This window comes from Vulpes lagopus, chromosome 22 (assembly GCF_018345385.1).
Source record: "Vulpes lagopus strain Blue_001 chromosome 22, ASM1834538v1, whole genome shotgun sequence".
Taxonomy (NCBI): Eukaryota; Metazoa; Chordata; class Mammalia; order Carnivora; family Canidae; genus Vulpes; species Vulpes lagopus.
The window spans coordinates 30,390,865-30,406,749 of record NC_054845.1 but is presented as its reverse complement, the minus strand read 5'-3'; the positions used below and the strand labels follow the sequence as shown (position 1 = coordinate 30,406,749).

Below are 15,885 nucleotides of genomic sequence, written 5' to 3'. Positions count from 1 at the left end.
GCCTCTACCGGGCCCTGGGGACGGCACCCACCCCGGGAGCCATTCCTCACCTTCTAGGGGAGCAAACAATAACCTAGAGTCTACGTTTGTAAAAAATTAACCTCAGGGTACGGTGCTTTTGCACACAGAGCAGGAGCCGCTGAGCTAGACTCCTGTGCTCTGACGTCCCTCCCTGGCGCCGCCCCGTGCCAGGCACGTTCCTGGGGCAGGGGGCACTTCAGGGCCCAGGAACACAACCTCCCAGCACTCGGGGCTCGGATCTGCAGCACGTCCGTTCGTTCCGGCGGAAGGAGCCCGAACGCCAGACGTGAAGAGGCCCGGCCTCCTGCTTATGCGCCATGCGTGAGGGCAAGTCTGAGCTCCCAGGATCCCAGCTCTTCCCCAAAGCACTGGACGACCTGTGTGTCACAGGGCACAGGCACACACAGGGCAGTCAGCGGGAAGGAAGCATGTTCCTCTCCATCATTCATCCTTCCCATGAGATTTGCTCTCTGAACCACGTGGACCACCTAGGAATGGTAACCGAGCTCTCTGCACGCACGTCCACAGGGCCGTAAGGGAGTCCCGGGCCCAGCCCAAGCCAGCCCTTCCACCAGCACACACCGCGCGGGTCCTCCCCTCTGTCTGACCCACCTCCATCCAGAGACAGGAGGGAAGCTCATTCTGCACATGAAATCCAACTGCATCCGCAGCACCCCACGTGCCGTCTGCGTCATGGTCCTCGGTGACGGGCCCCATCCAGACCCGTATAAATCCACCCGTCCACAGCTCTGAGATGCCTGAGTTTCACAAACCAAGGACACCTTAGAAGGAGCAGGCAGTGACCACGTCTGGAGGCCTCTGAAATGCACCTGCAGGGTCGCGCATCCAACCCCGTCCGGGCTGGCGCATCTTCCCCAGGGACCACAGCTGCTGCTCTGCAAACCGCCTGGACGGCCTCCCCCTCTGTGCTCCAACCCTGGCCCCCGGCCCCTGTGCAGCAGCCCCATTTTCTGGCACTGACGTTGTGCCTCAGGCACCCCCTGAGGACGGGGTCCTCATCTTGCTCCACTCTCCGCTGGTGAAGTGCTGCACGTGGACGGGACTGACTTCGTGTCCTCCTGCTTCAGGACAGAGATGAGCATCCGATGGCTCGACACAGACGCTGACACTGGCCCTGGTGAACACGGCACAGTAGAGAAGTGCTCTCCCCACACACACCCCCGCTCACGCCCTCCTGACCTGACCTGCGTGATCCTGTCGCACACACGGCCAAGGACCAGCTCGCAGCAGCTTCAAGGGTCGACGTCGTTAGAGGATACTGTTGGCTTGAACTGACCCTGAAATCACTTCCCAGCCGTTTCGCCTGCTGTGCCGCTGCTACGCTACTTGGGCAGGCGGCTAATAAACTTCAGACCTTTGGCAGTCTTTGATTGTTTAATTATTTTAAACACTGCTCTCCAAGACACTCTCCCTTAATTAGTTATGCTTTCCTCCCACATTGCTTCCACAGTCACAGGCCCCAGTCATCTGAGCAAAGCACATATTCAGTTCAGTTTTAAAAACGCTTTTCAGGCTATGTGCTGGGTGTTCTGTATGAGGGGGTCACCGTCACCGGTCAGCTTCCATCCTGACCCTGGGGGATCCGAATGGACATCAGTGCCCTCGCCCCCCAGCGGGTGTCAGAGCCACCATGGCACTTCCCCAGCAGAGGCTCTGCATGTCACTCCAGAGATGCTGCCAGTGGACCAGGCGCCAAGAATAAAACCCGCCTGCCTGCGTGATGCCTCCAGCTTCTCCCTTATGGACCAGGCCATCTGACACACCAAGGACACCGTGGCTCGATGCAGAGCAGAGCCTGCCCTGAAGCCAGCTCTGGGCACTGCACACAGCCCCTGGCTTCATTTCCCCCAAAGAAGCACTTTCTTTACTTTCTTTCATTATCTGCGTGTCAGTCCTTAATATTCCTGCACATTACCCAACTCACACCTGAGAGGACGGCTGCTATAAATCAAGTGTGCGAGGCATGATTTATGTGCCACCTCAATACCTGTTTAGCAGTGAAATTGCACTGCTAAATAAGCAAGCCCCTGTTGGAAAAATCCATCACTGTCCTTATCTGATGCTTTCATTGAACTTTAAAGCGCAGATATTAAATTACATACTAAAATCACTTCTATTATACATAGTTTGTGGCTGCAGATACTCAAAGATGCTCAGACACAAAGCACACCAGAAAATCACCCCGAGCCTTCTAGCTGGACAGTGCTTAAAACTTTATTTTTACAGCTCTGTAACAAGTTCCATCAAAGGTGAATAAACTCTTATTTAAAAAAAAAAAAAAAAAACTTTTACTTTTAATCCAGAGTATTTTTACAATAAAATGCCTGGAAGTTGGTCCCTTGAATCCCCATCACCCGTTTTGCCCATTACCAGTTACAAAATAAAAAAGTCACAGGGTGGAAAGGTACCACATAGGGAAGAGAGGGAGCAACACTGATAACACTGTTTGTGACGGGTGGTAATGCACTGATGGTGGTGAACATGCCCTAACAACACAATTGTCAAGTCTGACGCTATACACCTAAAACTGAGGACACCGTATGTCCATTACACTTCCATAAAAACTAATAAAATATGTTTTTCAGGCAAATACTAAAACCGCCTTCCATCTCAGAAGCAGAAATTCAGTGTGATGTGAAGAAATTTAAGGATCGCCTCACATCAGGAGTTGAGGACACGCCTGTGCGTTACTGAAAAAGCCCCTCTGGGGTCGCGGCAGGTGCTGCCAGCAGGTCAGGAGCAGAGCAGGCTTCTGGTTTACGGTGGCATCTGCTGGCAACTCTGATACAGCCTCCCCCACTGTCACCAAAACACGTAGGTAACACCGGAAACTGGACACATACTGATCATCCGCAATCACCTGCTCGGAGAATCACCATACGTCGACCGCGCATCCTGGGGCCCGCAGCAGACTGTACTAGAACAGGCGGGCGACATGAACCAAGGATAGGCCCACCTCTCTCTGCTCAGCTCTCACCCGCAGACTTCTCACTGCTCACTCAGAGCCCGCAGAGCCAGGGTAGGGGAGCCGGGCAGGAGAGCTGCAGGGGGAGAGCCAGGGAGGAGGAGCCAGAGAGGAGGACCTGGGGAGGGGAGCTGGGGAGGAGCTGGGGAGGCGAGCATGCACTTACTTCCAGGATGCAGCATCCACATCTCAGCTCCCTCTGGCAGGGCTGGGGTGCCTGGTGGCAGGTGCACCGGCTCAGAGTCGCTAACAGGACAGGGTAGGAGGAGACCTGCCTGGGGGCGGTTGCCTAACTGATAAGGGGCTGTTCATGCCTGAACTGTTAGTGCCAGTGACAGCATTTGTGCCGAGCGCCTGCTTTCCTCTGGGGTCTGGGTGTCTGGACATGCCAGGCGGGGGGTGATGCATGGCCAGTCCCCATAACAACCCCGAGTCCTGGTCCCAACAGCCTCCTGGGGATGATGCTCCACAGGTGTCCTACAGTCAACTGCTGGGGAACATGGCATGTCCTGTGTGACCGACAGGACCAACCCGGAAGCTGGCCTGGTTCCCCTGGGCATGTCCCCTGCCCTCCCCTTTGCCTACTGTCACTGTGATAAGTCTCCGTGAGCAGCACAAGTGCACGCTGAGTCCTGGGAGTCCTCCTGAGAGTCACTGAGCTGGGGGTGGGCCTGGGCCCCCACCCCAGGCCAGTTACAGACATGGGATGGAGGAGGCTATTGAAGCGACTACCCAAGTTCGAAGACATTCTGAGTTTAAGACTCTTCGGAGCAAAGGGAAGAGTTCTGGACAAACCACAGACAGGACAGCCCGAGGCCGGGGTCCATCTGGCAGGAAGGGCCGCCCCGTGTGCTCTCACCCCACACACCTGCTCCATGCCCCCCGTCTCCAGGCCTCACGTCCCCCAGGGTCACACTGCCTCTGTCCTGGGGGAGCCCAGGGCCACATGGGAGCGGGTGACTTGCGCTTCCCCAGATGCTCGCAGGCAGGGTGGCTCGGCGGACTCCCCTCTCTGCCCTGCCCAACCCGGGCCAGCCCCCCAACTCTTCCAGGAAGGTGGCAGGCTGGGAACACACGCAGGCCTCCCCTTGGGGCCATGTCACAGGCCGCATCCAAGGCTCCCCAGCACTCCACCACTTAGGCAGGATCGTTGGGCAACTTGCTGTGAGGGAGGCAAAGCCAACTTTAACTACATTATCAGATTGTATCAATTTAGGATCAATAGTGCGTTTTTACACAGTGAAGATTTTTTACCCTCAAGATATGGCTCTAAAGCGCGGTCTACACACAGATATGAGGATATTCTGTAAAATAATATGCTTTGGTGTTCTCATTAGCTTGTAAAATTATATATCATCTCGTCTTTGATCCAAGCTGCTTTGTGATAACCCAAATACCCGTGTATCTAAGGAGCTGTCAATGAATGGGACGTAGTAATGCTTCTTTGGTTAAGAACATAAACCAAACAACCATGGGGGTTAACATACTTGTCTTCCTGGGAGAGGAAAAGAAAAAAAAAAAAGCCCCTATAGCCACTGCCAGGTTATCCACAAGGTATCACGTAGTTCTTTGTCCAGAGAATAGACTGCACGAAGATCTATTAGTTCTTCTTCTCTAAAATAGTGGACCCCTGCTCAAGGCCACCCCCAATCCGGGCAGAAGTGGGCGTGAAGAGGCCGCAAGGCTTAACACACTGTCCTCCCTCAGGGCTGCAGCATCCCCCCCCCCCCCCCCCCCCGCCCGGCAGCACACGGAGGCGGCGAGAGCTGGCACGGCGGCCGCCTGGGACGACCAGGGGACAACTCCATAAGCCCCACCTCCCACCAAAGCCCGAGGAAAAAGTACCAACCCTCCAAATTTGAAAAGACAGTAACTAACTGCACCCGGAGGGCGGAGGCATATTCGAAGACATTCGGCTCAGGTCACGGCCTCAGGGTTGTGGGACCAAGCCCTGGTCAGGCTCCGCTGGGCCTAGGGGCAGCTCCGCCCTCTGCGCCGGCTCATCACATGCGCCCTCTTAAATAAACAAAAATCTTTAAAATGAAACAGGAACCTTAAATCAAGCCTTTTGGGTTTCTGTAACACAGGTGCATGCACACACAACAACCTGCGCGGTTCAGAGGTGGAGATCTAAACTCTGGAAAGACCAGGAAGTTTGAGAAAATTCATTTGGGTCTCAAGCGCCCAACCCCCAAACAGCAGCAGCATCGACATGGGACCGCGGCTGTAGATCTCAAAGTGACCCAAGGACTTGTCCCTACACACGACAAGCCAACAATGATGGGCCCCAAAGCCGAGGCAGGCCCCCAGCCACCCAATCTGTATGTGCTCATCCTTGATCTTCCTCCTTCACCAGAGAGCACACATACCTTCAGATGTTGTCGTGAAAGTGATAAAGAATCGGGGTCAAGGAATAAGGTTTCCTGGGGAAACACGTTTTCCTAACATGTGAACTGGCTCAGAAGTTCAGGTCCTGGGGGCGCGCCTGGATGGCTCAGTCGATGCGGCATCTGCCTTCGGCTCAGGTCGCAATCCTGGGGTCCGGGGATGGAGCCCCACGTTGGGCGCCCTGGTCAGCGGGAATCTGCTTCTCCCTTGCCCTCTGCCTGTCCTCCCCTTGCTCGTGTGCTTTATCAAGTAAATAAAATCTTTAAAAATAATTTTAAAAAAAGAAGTTCTGGTCCTCACGAGGATGCCAAAACCACTAGCGTCGTGTCCTCCTCATCACGGGAAGGGCCAGAGAACTCTGCAGGGTTGGCCCTACTCACCCCCAAGATGGCTTCTCTCACCCGGAACGGAGCCTCCCCCATTGGGAAATATGATGACCCCAATGACCCAACCAGACTCAGCTGTGTAAGCACCAAAATGAACGTTTTCAAGGGAGAAGAGCCTATGTGGCTGAGCGTGCAGTAGCTGAGAGACACCGTGCTCTGTGTCCCCCGAAAGCTCAAGGCAGTGGTGTCAGGACAGGGGTCTCTGGGAGGTGACTCAGTCATGGGGGGGCCCTTAGGAAAGAGAGGCCCCCTCCCCGCTCTGTGCAGGTGAGGATACAGCGAGGCCGCCAGCCACAACAGGCCTCACCGGCCCCAAGTCCTGCAGGGCCATGTCCATGGACATGTAGCCTCCAGAAGTCCCAGAAGCCCCCATCCAGGCCCAGAACCACGAAGACCAGCACTGCCAGAGCTCCCCAGGACCCACGCCATGAACTCAGCAGGCTCTAAGGGCACTGGCACGGCCCTCCCTCTGCCTCCCTGGTGCCATGTGTGCACAGCAGCGTCCAGGACACAACAGGCAGGTCCAACCATGGCTGAGTCTTCCTCGAGGGGAAACCAAGGAAGCTGCTTCCAGGCCTTCCCTCCTGCAAATGCCACACACAGCCCAGGAAGATCAGTGAGGAGGAATAAAGGCCGACGGCCCCACATGCCCCTGTGCCCACCGAGGCAGGCCCGGGGGATGGCCTTTCCTGTCCAAGGGAAGGCGCAGGGCATCACCCTGTTCTCGGGGACACAAGCCCAGGAAGGTGTCTGTCCTCCGGGCACCCAGCCGTCCCCAGTTGTGACCCAGTTCTCCAGGGGCTCCCTTCCTGGCTTCTGGAGCTCGGCACTCGCACGCTGGCAAGGACGAGCCCTTGGCACAGGAGCAATAAATACCACAAGGTACCCTGAGACCCGTCCTTCTCCAGTGCTGGCGACTAACAAGGCCCAGGCTGGATTTCATGATCGGCCCTAAGGTAGGACAGTCCGCCGGTTTTCTGTCTCACACTGGAAGGAACATAAGGCTGCTTGAACTTACAGGCCCTACAATGATTTCTTGTTGCGCGACAGCAACACACAAACTAACGAGTGAGAAAATGAGCCAGAAGAACCCCCGGGGAGCAGCGGTGCAGGCAGGTGGTGGGACATGCGGGGAGGGGGCAGGCCGCGGACAGACAGACGCCCAGACAGAGTGGTGGGCAGATGGCAGACAGATGATAGACACACAGTAGGTGGACCCAGACCCTTCTGCAAATGTGCCCTCAGAGACACGATGAGGCTACTTGGCCCTGGGAGCAGGAGGGCAGCAGGCGGCACCGGAACCCCACGTGGTGGACACGGGGGACGTGGGGTGGGCTGTACTCGGGGCAACAGCTGGAGCCACACAACCTCAGGGAACCCAAACAGAAGACTGTCCCGACTTCAGGAGGCTCTCCTCCACGGATCCTGTGTCTGTCCCAAAACACACCAAGGGCCATGGACGTGGTGGCCCCACTCGGTGCCGAGAGGCCCCCAGTGCTCCAGCAGGATGCTAGCCTGGGGCTAGCACCCAGGGAGCCGAGCACCTCCCCGGAGCACAGCATTCCGGGTGAGAAGCGACTTCAGGCCCCCCCGGCAATCGGGCGGTTCCCCCAGAGCAGCAACATGTGGCAGTGCCAGGAATCTGGGGGGGAATCATGAAAACAGGTGGGCTCAGGTGGCAGGATCAGCCATGAAACACTTGGTGGAGACGTGTCCAAACCACGTGCAGCCTGGAGTCCCAGAGCCCTACATCTCCACATTAAGCTGCCCCTAAACCAGAGACCACAGTCGATAAATAGATCCACTCACTCTGCACAGAAGCACTCGCTCTGGGGTGAGCAGCGGGGCTGGAGCTCTGCCTGCTGTCACCTTCCCAAAGGCGTGACACTCTGCTACTCGGCACAGAGATGCCAGCTAGGCAAGAAGTAGGCCCTCGGGGTTACAAATAAGCCATTTGGGGGAAAAAAAAAAGTTTTGGCCTCAAAACTATTGATCTGTGACCTTTCATTCTGGCAGTAATTAAACTGCACAACTAGAAAAATAAAATAAAATAAAATAAATAAAATAAAATAAAATAAAATAAAATATAAAATAAAATAAAATAAAATAAAATATAAAATAAAATAAATAAAATAAAATAAAATATAAAATAAAATAAAATAAAATAAAATAAAAAATAAAATAATAAAATAAAATAAAATAATAAAATAAAAAATAAAATAAAATAAAATAAAATAAAAAACAAACTGCACAACTCAGGTTTCTTATAAAGTCAGAAACTCAGTTTATGTAATAAAGGCCTTTCCAGCACATGAGGATTTGTTTCTGTCCCTGGCCGGTGGACGGGGAGGGAAGCACCTGTCACCAGGCCACAGAGACACGGGCCGAGCACGGAGGGCGCCTTCTGGCCCCTGGCTGCCCTGCTCGTCCCCCCGCGGCGGCCGCTGTCGTTCCCACCCAAGCCACAGTGCAAGGCATCGCCTGCCCCCCGCGCACCTCGAGGGTTTGACCGATAACTAACTTCAGTGTCTGCGTAACAGAGACTTCCCTGCCATCTGCTCCGTGACTGAAGCGCACCTCAGCCTTCACCTCGTCTGTTCCGGTGCCGTTCACCTGACGTGCTGAGCACCATTCAGCGTCCCATGGGGGTAAACGTCCCACGTAACTGGATAGCTTTGTGGCAACAGGCCCATCCAGAGTGCTGACCCACCTTGTCCCGAAGCTCCAGGGGCCGCCCTGGTGGCCTGTCCCTGGCACCCCTGGCCCATATGGCTTGTTTGGCACCATCTTTGGCAGGAGAGTCACACCTGAGCCAGTAAGGACCTCTTCAGGGTCGCTGTGGAGTCACGTAGTGACTTAGAGTGAACATACCTAGTCACATCCCAGCCAAGGGTTTACCAGCCTGCGACCACATGGGAAGTCACACGTACTTTTGGATCTACTTCCTCTTCTGCAAGATGAGGTGACAGTCCCCATCTCACAGGGATGTTGAAAGACTCGCCAAAATCAACACAGAAGAGCCTTTGAAGGCCCAGGCACCAGAGACACAGGGTGCCATGTTCTCTGTCACTGCAGAGCTCAGGCCCAACGCTGGGAGACACGGCGACCACGCGCAGAGCTTCAGGAATCACGCCCACTGGGTGTGACTAATGAGCCGGAGTCCTACCGCGCGGGCACTGCCAGCCTCCCTAGGCCCCAGGTGTGCAACCGTGTCCTCTGAGGCAGGGCTGCAGAACAGCACAAGCTCATTCACTGATGTTCCTGTACGTGCCATCAGGAGATCAAAGGCTTTGTTAAAACCTCAGCTCGGAAGACACGGGGGGCTGGGACGGACCAAACACAGTCTCTGCTGCTGTTTCAACAGCTGCGCTCCCTCTGCCACTTTGAACTCCAACTGCAAACGGCCCCAGTCGGGTCCGTATTTCAATAGCTGTACTCACCGAGGATTCAATAACGTGTAATTAAGTCCACCACCCCACGGGCTTCTAGAACCTTACAGAATCGGGCATTTAGACTCTATATCCAAATAGAAAGGATATAAAATTTGTTTGACCTCTACAGATTTTTTATACTAAATACAAACATTAAACTTCAAGACTTTATTTAGCCGAGACCCAAAACTGAGCCATGTGCCACCGCAGGGAGAGCCCGCGATGACTGTACCCCGCAGGTGAACACCTCAGGGAAGGACGCAAAGGCAGGAGTCGGTGGCAGCCGTGCAGCAGAGCCAGCTCTCACCAGCTCGAGGGGGCAGGGGCCCGAGAACTCCTCTTAGACCCTCAGCAACGAGTGGTGGGAGCGCTAGAAGCACCGACACCAAGGCTCCCTGGCCTTGCTCGTGCTGCCAATCACTGACCAGCCTCTCGTGGGCAGGGACCCGGCAACAACAATCAATGATGATGCCTCTGCCCTCGGTAGAAACCACAGCGCATGTCTGCAAACACAGAGAAATCGGCTCCACAAAAATGTATGGAAAATACTTAATATCTTGCTGCCCCAAATTTTAGATACAGATTGTTTCGCATTTTTCATTCCGTCAAGTAGGGGTGTAACGCGCATCGCAAAAAATCAAAGTCCACCGTGTGCTCCATCCGCTTGGCATTTCCTGGTTCAGTCGCTAATTTCAAACTTTGCACAGGTGGTACCGCTGCTTGACTGCAAAGTCAATCCATCCTTGAGACTCATTATTCTTAGCAGTGGAACAGGCGGTCTCCTGACAGACGTGGGATAAAGGCTGTGCGGCCGCAAGTGTGGGATCAGACCCCCGGCCCACGGTGGAGCTTGAATACAGGAGCGTCTGCTAAGCCCACAACTTTCCCAAACAGCAAGGTGAGAAAGCACCTCCGCTGATAACCAAGTTCAGGAAGCCTGAGCCGCCAAGAACGAAGTGTTTCCCAACCTCCCCACTGCTCAAATTCTCACTGCTCAGGAAACATACGTCCATGGTCTGTATCTTTTACGGGAGGTTGCCACCGATGTGTCACCTCATCTTGGTCACAGGGAATCTACACCAACGAGACACGGAACAGCAACAGAGGGATGATGAGCTGCTTACGCCATGAGTCGCATGCAGCCAAGAACCAACTTCCCGACTCCCACCAACATCACAGTGGACACTGCCTATAAAATCTCAAACACGGGGCAGCCTGGGTGGCTCAGCAGTTTAGTGCCGCCTTCAGCCCAGGGCGTGATCCTGGAGACCCGAGATCGAGTCCCACGTCGGGCTCCCTGCATGGGGCCCGCTTCTCCCTCTGTGTCTCTGCCTCTCTTTCTCTCTGTGTCTCTCATGAATAAACAAATAAAATCTTTTTTAAAAAAAACTCAAACGTGGGCTAACTTTAGTGCAGAAAATAGACAACCATAATACAATAATGTTTGTGAAGAAGTCACTGCTTTAAAAAGTTTCTAAACCATACAGGAACGAGCACCATTTTGGACCATTGTAACTGCATGGTGTCCTGGGGTCCCACCAGAGACCAGAGTTTAGACACAGGGAGCCAGTGTCCACGAAGGGAGGCAGACTGAGTGAAAAACCTGCCTTCATCCACACGTGGGCCAGAGGCAGTGCCCCCAAAACGGGGGTGAGACAGGGAGGGGCCCAGAGACACCTCAGCAGCAATTCTCATAAAGGCCGGTATGGGATTTGAGTCCAACACAGCCGCTAACAGGCCAAATGTCCACTTGTGTGGCCCACGACACATCAGCCATTCTTCCCTGAGCACATCCTTGCAGCAGGTGCTCATCCTGCGTGCAGACTCAACAGCCGGGCTCTCCAGGGTGGGGCAAGCTGAAGGCAGATGAAGCGTCAAACAGCGTCCCCGAAACAAGAGAAGAATGGTTGGAAGCAAAGCCCGAAGTCAATGGCTTTAAAACGTAAAAACTCTGTGGACATTTGTGGTTGCGCACATGTTTCTCCTTCATGACAAACATGCGCTGCCTCCCCAACACTCTGTTCCCGAGAACATGAAAAATAAGGCAGTTTGCAGAGGTGGACACAAAAATCACTCCAGCTCTGTGTGTCATCAACGAAAACTATCACAAGAAATCAAAATACCAAGAGAAAATGATGTTTATCATGTCCGACCCAGACAAGGACTACTTCTGATGCACAGTCTGATGTCACTCATCATAGGTGGTCACCAGTTCTGCTACGTACATTGGTTCTGTAACAGTGACAACACCTGAAAAGGGTGTATCTTCTCCCAGGCACTCGGCTATGGCAAACACAGGCTAATGGAGTAAACAGCACTTCAAAAATAACTGAAAAGAATAAGCAAACAATACGATAGCCACGGCTCATCCCGAAGCTGTCCCAGTCTTTAATTGTGGTAAAAAAACACAATGTAAATTTACCATCTTAACCATTTTTCAGCATACAGTTCAATGACACCACACACGTGTTGCACAAGCATCTCCACCATCCATCGCCAGAACACTTTTCATCTCTCAACACTGAAACTCTTTACCCATTCCAACATTGTCTATGATAAAAAATGTGAAAATGCTTATAATATAACCATTAAGTAAAAAAAAAATGTTCATTCAAGTTCATAAGGAATGTTTATGTCATTAAAATGCAAAAACAATAACCATTATATTTGAGTCTAAAGAAATTTCCAAACATTTTCTAAATAATTAAGCAACTTCAGACATACTGGGTCACATGGCATGATAAAAACCAGAACTGGCACATCTTTCAGTTCTGAATGAACTCACACTTTGCCCGAATTATCATTTCAACAGACTCTCCTTTCCTCTCATTTGACATGATTCTTTTCCATCTCGTGCCTACTGTCATAGCCTTGGGTCTTCTAGAACGACTTCTATAAGATAAAAACCTTCTAAAGAAAATTGCAGAGCAAATGTCCTCAATATTTAAGTCCTACTGGGAGGAGGCTGTCTTGGTTCTAAAGGTTGATTACTTGGATTCTTACAGAAAGTAAATAAAACCTCTCAATTTGGCAGTATTTAATATATTAACTTGAAACTGTCTAAAAATACGGAAAACTCATTTCAACATTTAAAATCCAGTTAGATTCCCACAGAATGGTATTTAATTTTTAATTAATTTTATCATTAATTTTGATGCTTCTCAGAACCAGAGACTTGCCTGGAAGACATAAACGCATCATTCCTTCTTTAAATTGTGTTATAATCACTATTGTTGATGGACACAGTTTACAGAAATCTTTGTTTCTTCATATGTGACCTGTTCATATATTTTCAATATTAACCAAGACTTCCAGAATATACAAAGAGGCCCCAAAAATATGTAATCATGCTCTCCACAAAATTCCCTGTAAGTGTGCTCAAAGCCAATAGAGTTTGAATGGGTGATAACAGAGAACATCCTACAGACTATTTTTGGTAAAACAATGGGGCTGGTGATGTAATCTGTCCATGGTCATAAGTAAAAATATAAAGATCCCATTTTTCTCCAAAATACTTGGTGTTTTACACTGGAATGCATGATATAAAATAACAACTTACTGACCATTTAAGAATGAGATTCAGTAACCCTACTAGGTAGTTACTATGCTGTTTATATTAAAAGCAGAGTAAATCCCAACATGTTCAACTCTTCAGACTCTGACAATGTCCATTATAGTTCATTTTGTTAAAGCTGGAAAACATAAGGAAATGTCTGCACACCTCTGTTTCATACCCAACACAAGTATCCTGGGAGGCAGACAGACCACATGATCCCAGAAAGGAGCAATTCTTGGAACTAGGCCCTGGCAGAAGAGACAGAGCACCCCGTATCCCCTTCCCAGGACCTGCTATTCCTTTGACAAAAATGCCCTAAGCGAGAAACCCCCTAGGGGAGAGTAACTAGCCCCACAGGACAGGTTCCACACGATCTTCACATTTGTTTGTTTCTGAACCTTAACACAACACAGCTCCAAAGCTTTCTTTTCAGGATGGTTTCCCCTCCATCGTGCCTCCGTAGAAGTACTGCAAACCACCTCATGCAACCTCCAGCCACTCCCACCTGTGAGAAATCACCCGATGTACCATCTCTCACGGTGAGACGCCCAACTCCTGTATTTCCATGGAGACCCTCAAGACTCTAAGGACACACATCCGGCCGGATCCTACGCTGACTGTAAGGACAGCCCGAGTGCAAACAGACTGCAAACACATTCCCTGCTCGCCCGTAATGGCACTGCTCCTCAGGAGGAAGTACAATCGACAAATCATTCTACCTTGATACACACAGATTCCACTGCAGAGGACAACCAGTTTCCCTTAAATAATCGAAGACAACAATCACCTAAATCTGTTTACTCTGTCAAATGAAAACAGATCTCTGAGCTCACGTTATAACTCACCGCGCAACTCAACAATCCGGTCTATGCTTGCTCCAGTCAATATACTGATCTTTCTCTAAGACAGCAGCTAAAAAAAACAAGATGTCTAAACTATGCAACCGTATTTCTCAAATTTCCCACCAACATAAAACCTATCATCTCTAAAGAGGAGAACAAAATCTATTTACCTGTATTCCTGTCTGGTAAGATACAGCAATGCTTCTGCAGAATGCCAGGCAAAACCTGTTTCAAAACATATAAATAAAACACATTTGGTTATTGTGCAGGTTGAGGAAGGTGTCTCATTAACTGCAGCAAGTATTTTTCTAATAAGCCCATTTAGTGTGGCACAGAGTCATCACGCCCAGAATGATCTCACAAATCAAACAATACAGGAAAATTTTTGATGACATACATTTTTTCATCAGAAAGGTTAATCAGGTAGGTGTGCTCATTGTCAATGCTGCTCCAGGATGCTAATGCAGTTCTATTTTATGCACGCCCCTAATGGGTCCTGGGAGCATCTTGAAAGCTGCACTCAAGGGACTCCTACAATAAGGCAAATGGGCCCACCAATTTTTGTGATGGCTTTTAAAATATTAGACGCAATTAGAGCCTGAAAGTGGAGGACCGCAGAGGCAGTAGAGCGGGGGGTCTGCCTCAGAGGGTCTGAGCAGAGATGCTTTCATGGAGGGAGGATGAGTCACAGAGAGCCACGGGGAAGAAAGAGCTGTGTTTTCAATAGCAGTTTGGGAGAAATGATGAAGGAAGTATCTTATTTGATAAGTGAAGGGAAGGTGAAAATAACAGGGAATGGCTTTCCCCAGAAAATCCAGGGCCGCAAGGGAGCGGCAAAGCAAAGACGGAAAGCATCTGCAATGAAGGGATCTCCGTGGGGATTCGGGATTATGTGTCCTAAACTCAATCAGACTAAAAGCTGAGCTTCCTTCATGAATTCTGCACCGAGGTGACTGCAACCATTCCTCCAAAACTCGCAGCCTGGGAGCAGGAATCCGTACCCTGGGGCCAGGAGGTCCTGCCTCGGGAGGGAGGGCAGTGCCTGGGGCCACAAGCCCACGGCCACCCTCCACCAACTCGTGGTCCAGCCATGCACACAGCCCATTCTGACAGATGGGGCCAGCGGTCCCTCCATGCCCCTCCTCCGTGCCCCCAGCCCCATCTTCCCTCCCTCCACACCCGGGAAAGAATAATTCCTACCCAGGCCAAGTATAATCAATTGCACACAAAATGGTATTACCAATTTCCTACTCTAAACAAATATAAAAGACGCAGAGTAAAGCAATAATCAAATACAAATGCAGTAAATACAAAATGTGGAATTAAAAGTTCAAAACTATGTCTCTTACGTATGCAGTGAGTTAGCTGGGACACAGAACAACAGCTGTGGGACAATCAGGGACCAACGAAGCAAGAAACCTGTACAGGACACAGGACAGTGTCAACACCTAACTCCACCGCCCCTGCACCCAGCATCGAGGTTAATCATCAGCCAGGTCTGAACCCGGCATCATCCTGGCATGATTCTCTCCATTACCAGCCCCTGGCTTCCAAGGTCCAGTAAGGAAATACACAGTCACGCACACATGCATGTGACACACATGTGCACGCACACGCCTGGGCTCATGGATCTTCATTCCTCCTCATTCCATGGCCGATACACTTATATTTCCAATACAGCAATTTCCAAATAAGTCTTACAAGTTAACACCAGGCCTGAGAAACCATGTCCCTCAAAGGAAAGGAATGGTCCCGAAAGTTGTAAACACGTGCACATCGTGAGATCCACGTGGAGCCAGCGGGAGTGAGTCACCACAGTGAGATCGGACCACGTCCTGCGGTGCACCCCGACCGTACAGCCTCCCGGCCTCCACCACCTGGGCCACCCCCAGGGGAAGCCGGGGGGCCCTGCACTGCTCCATGGACCGCAGTCTCCTCCTGAGTGAGATCATCAAACACGCTGCTTCTGGGTTAAGTGTCCCGAGGAATTAGTGCAGAAATGTGCAGAACGGAGGTAAGCGGCTTCCCCAGGGCCAAGCTGAGCTCCAAACTCCACAGCTGACTCCATTCCTCACGCACGCCTCCAAGAAGAAGCACACGTGGAGTCTGGATCTGCCACATGCGGTGCCACCCGGCCCCCAGCTCCGGCTGCTGGTGTCACCCGGATGACATGAACTCAACAGGACAGTGAGGGCCCCGCAGGTCAGAGGTGCACACGAGGTGACGTGTAAACACAGCAGGAAGGGCGGGAGGCGGGCACGGAGCCTGGGGCCCG

General features: G+C 51.6%; 1 long non-coding RNA gene across 1 annotated transcript in view; it reads right to left on the bottom strand.

The window, feature by feature from the left end:
* LOC121480784 overlaps positions 1 to 15,054 on the bottom strand; it is a 75,529-nt gene extending 60,475 nt beyond the window's left edge. Inside the window, exons 1-2 of the long non-coding RNA XR_005985104.1 lie at positions 14,960 to 15,054; positions 13,781 to 13,835 (exon numbers count right to left, since the gene is read on the bottom strand). This is a non-coding gene — a long non-coding RNA (uncharacterized LOC121480784). The remainder of the gene's footprint in view (positions 1 to 13,780; positions 13,836 to 14,959) is intronic.
* Positions 15,055 to 15,885: the final 831 nt, after the last annotated feature.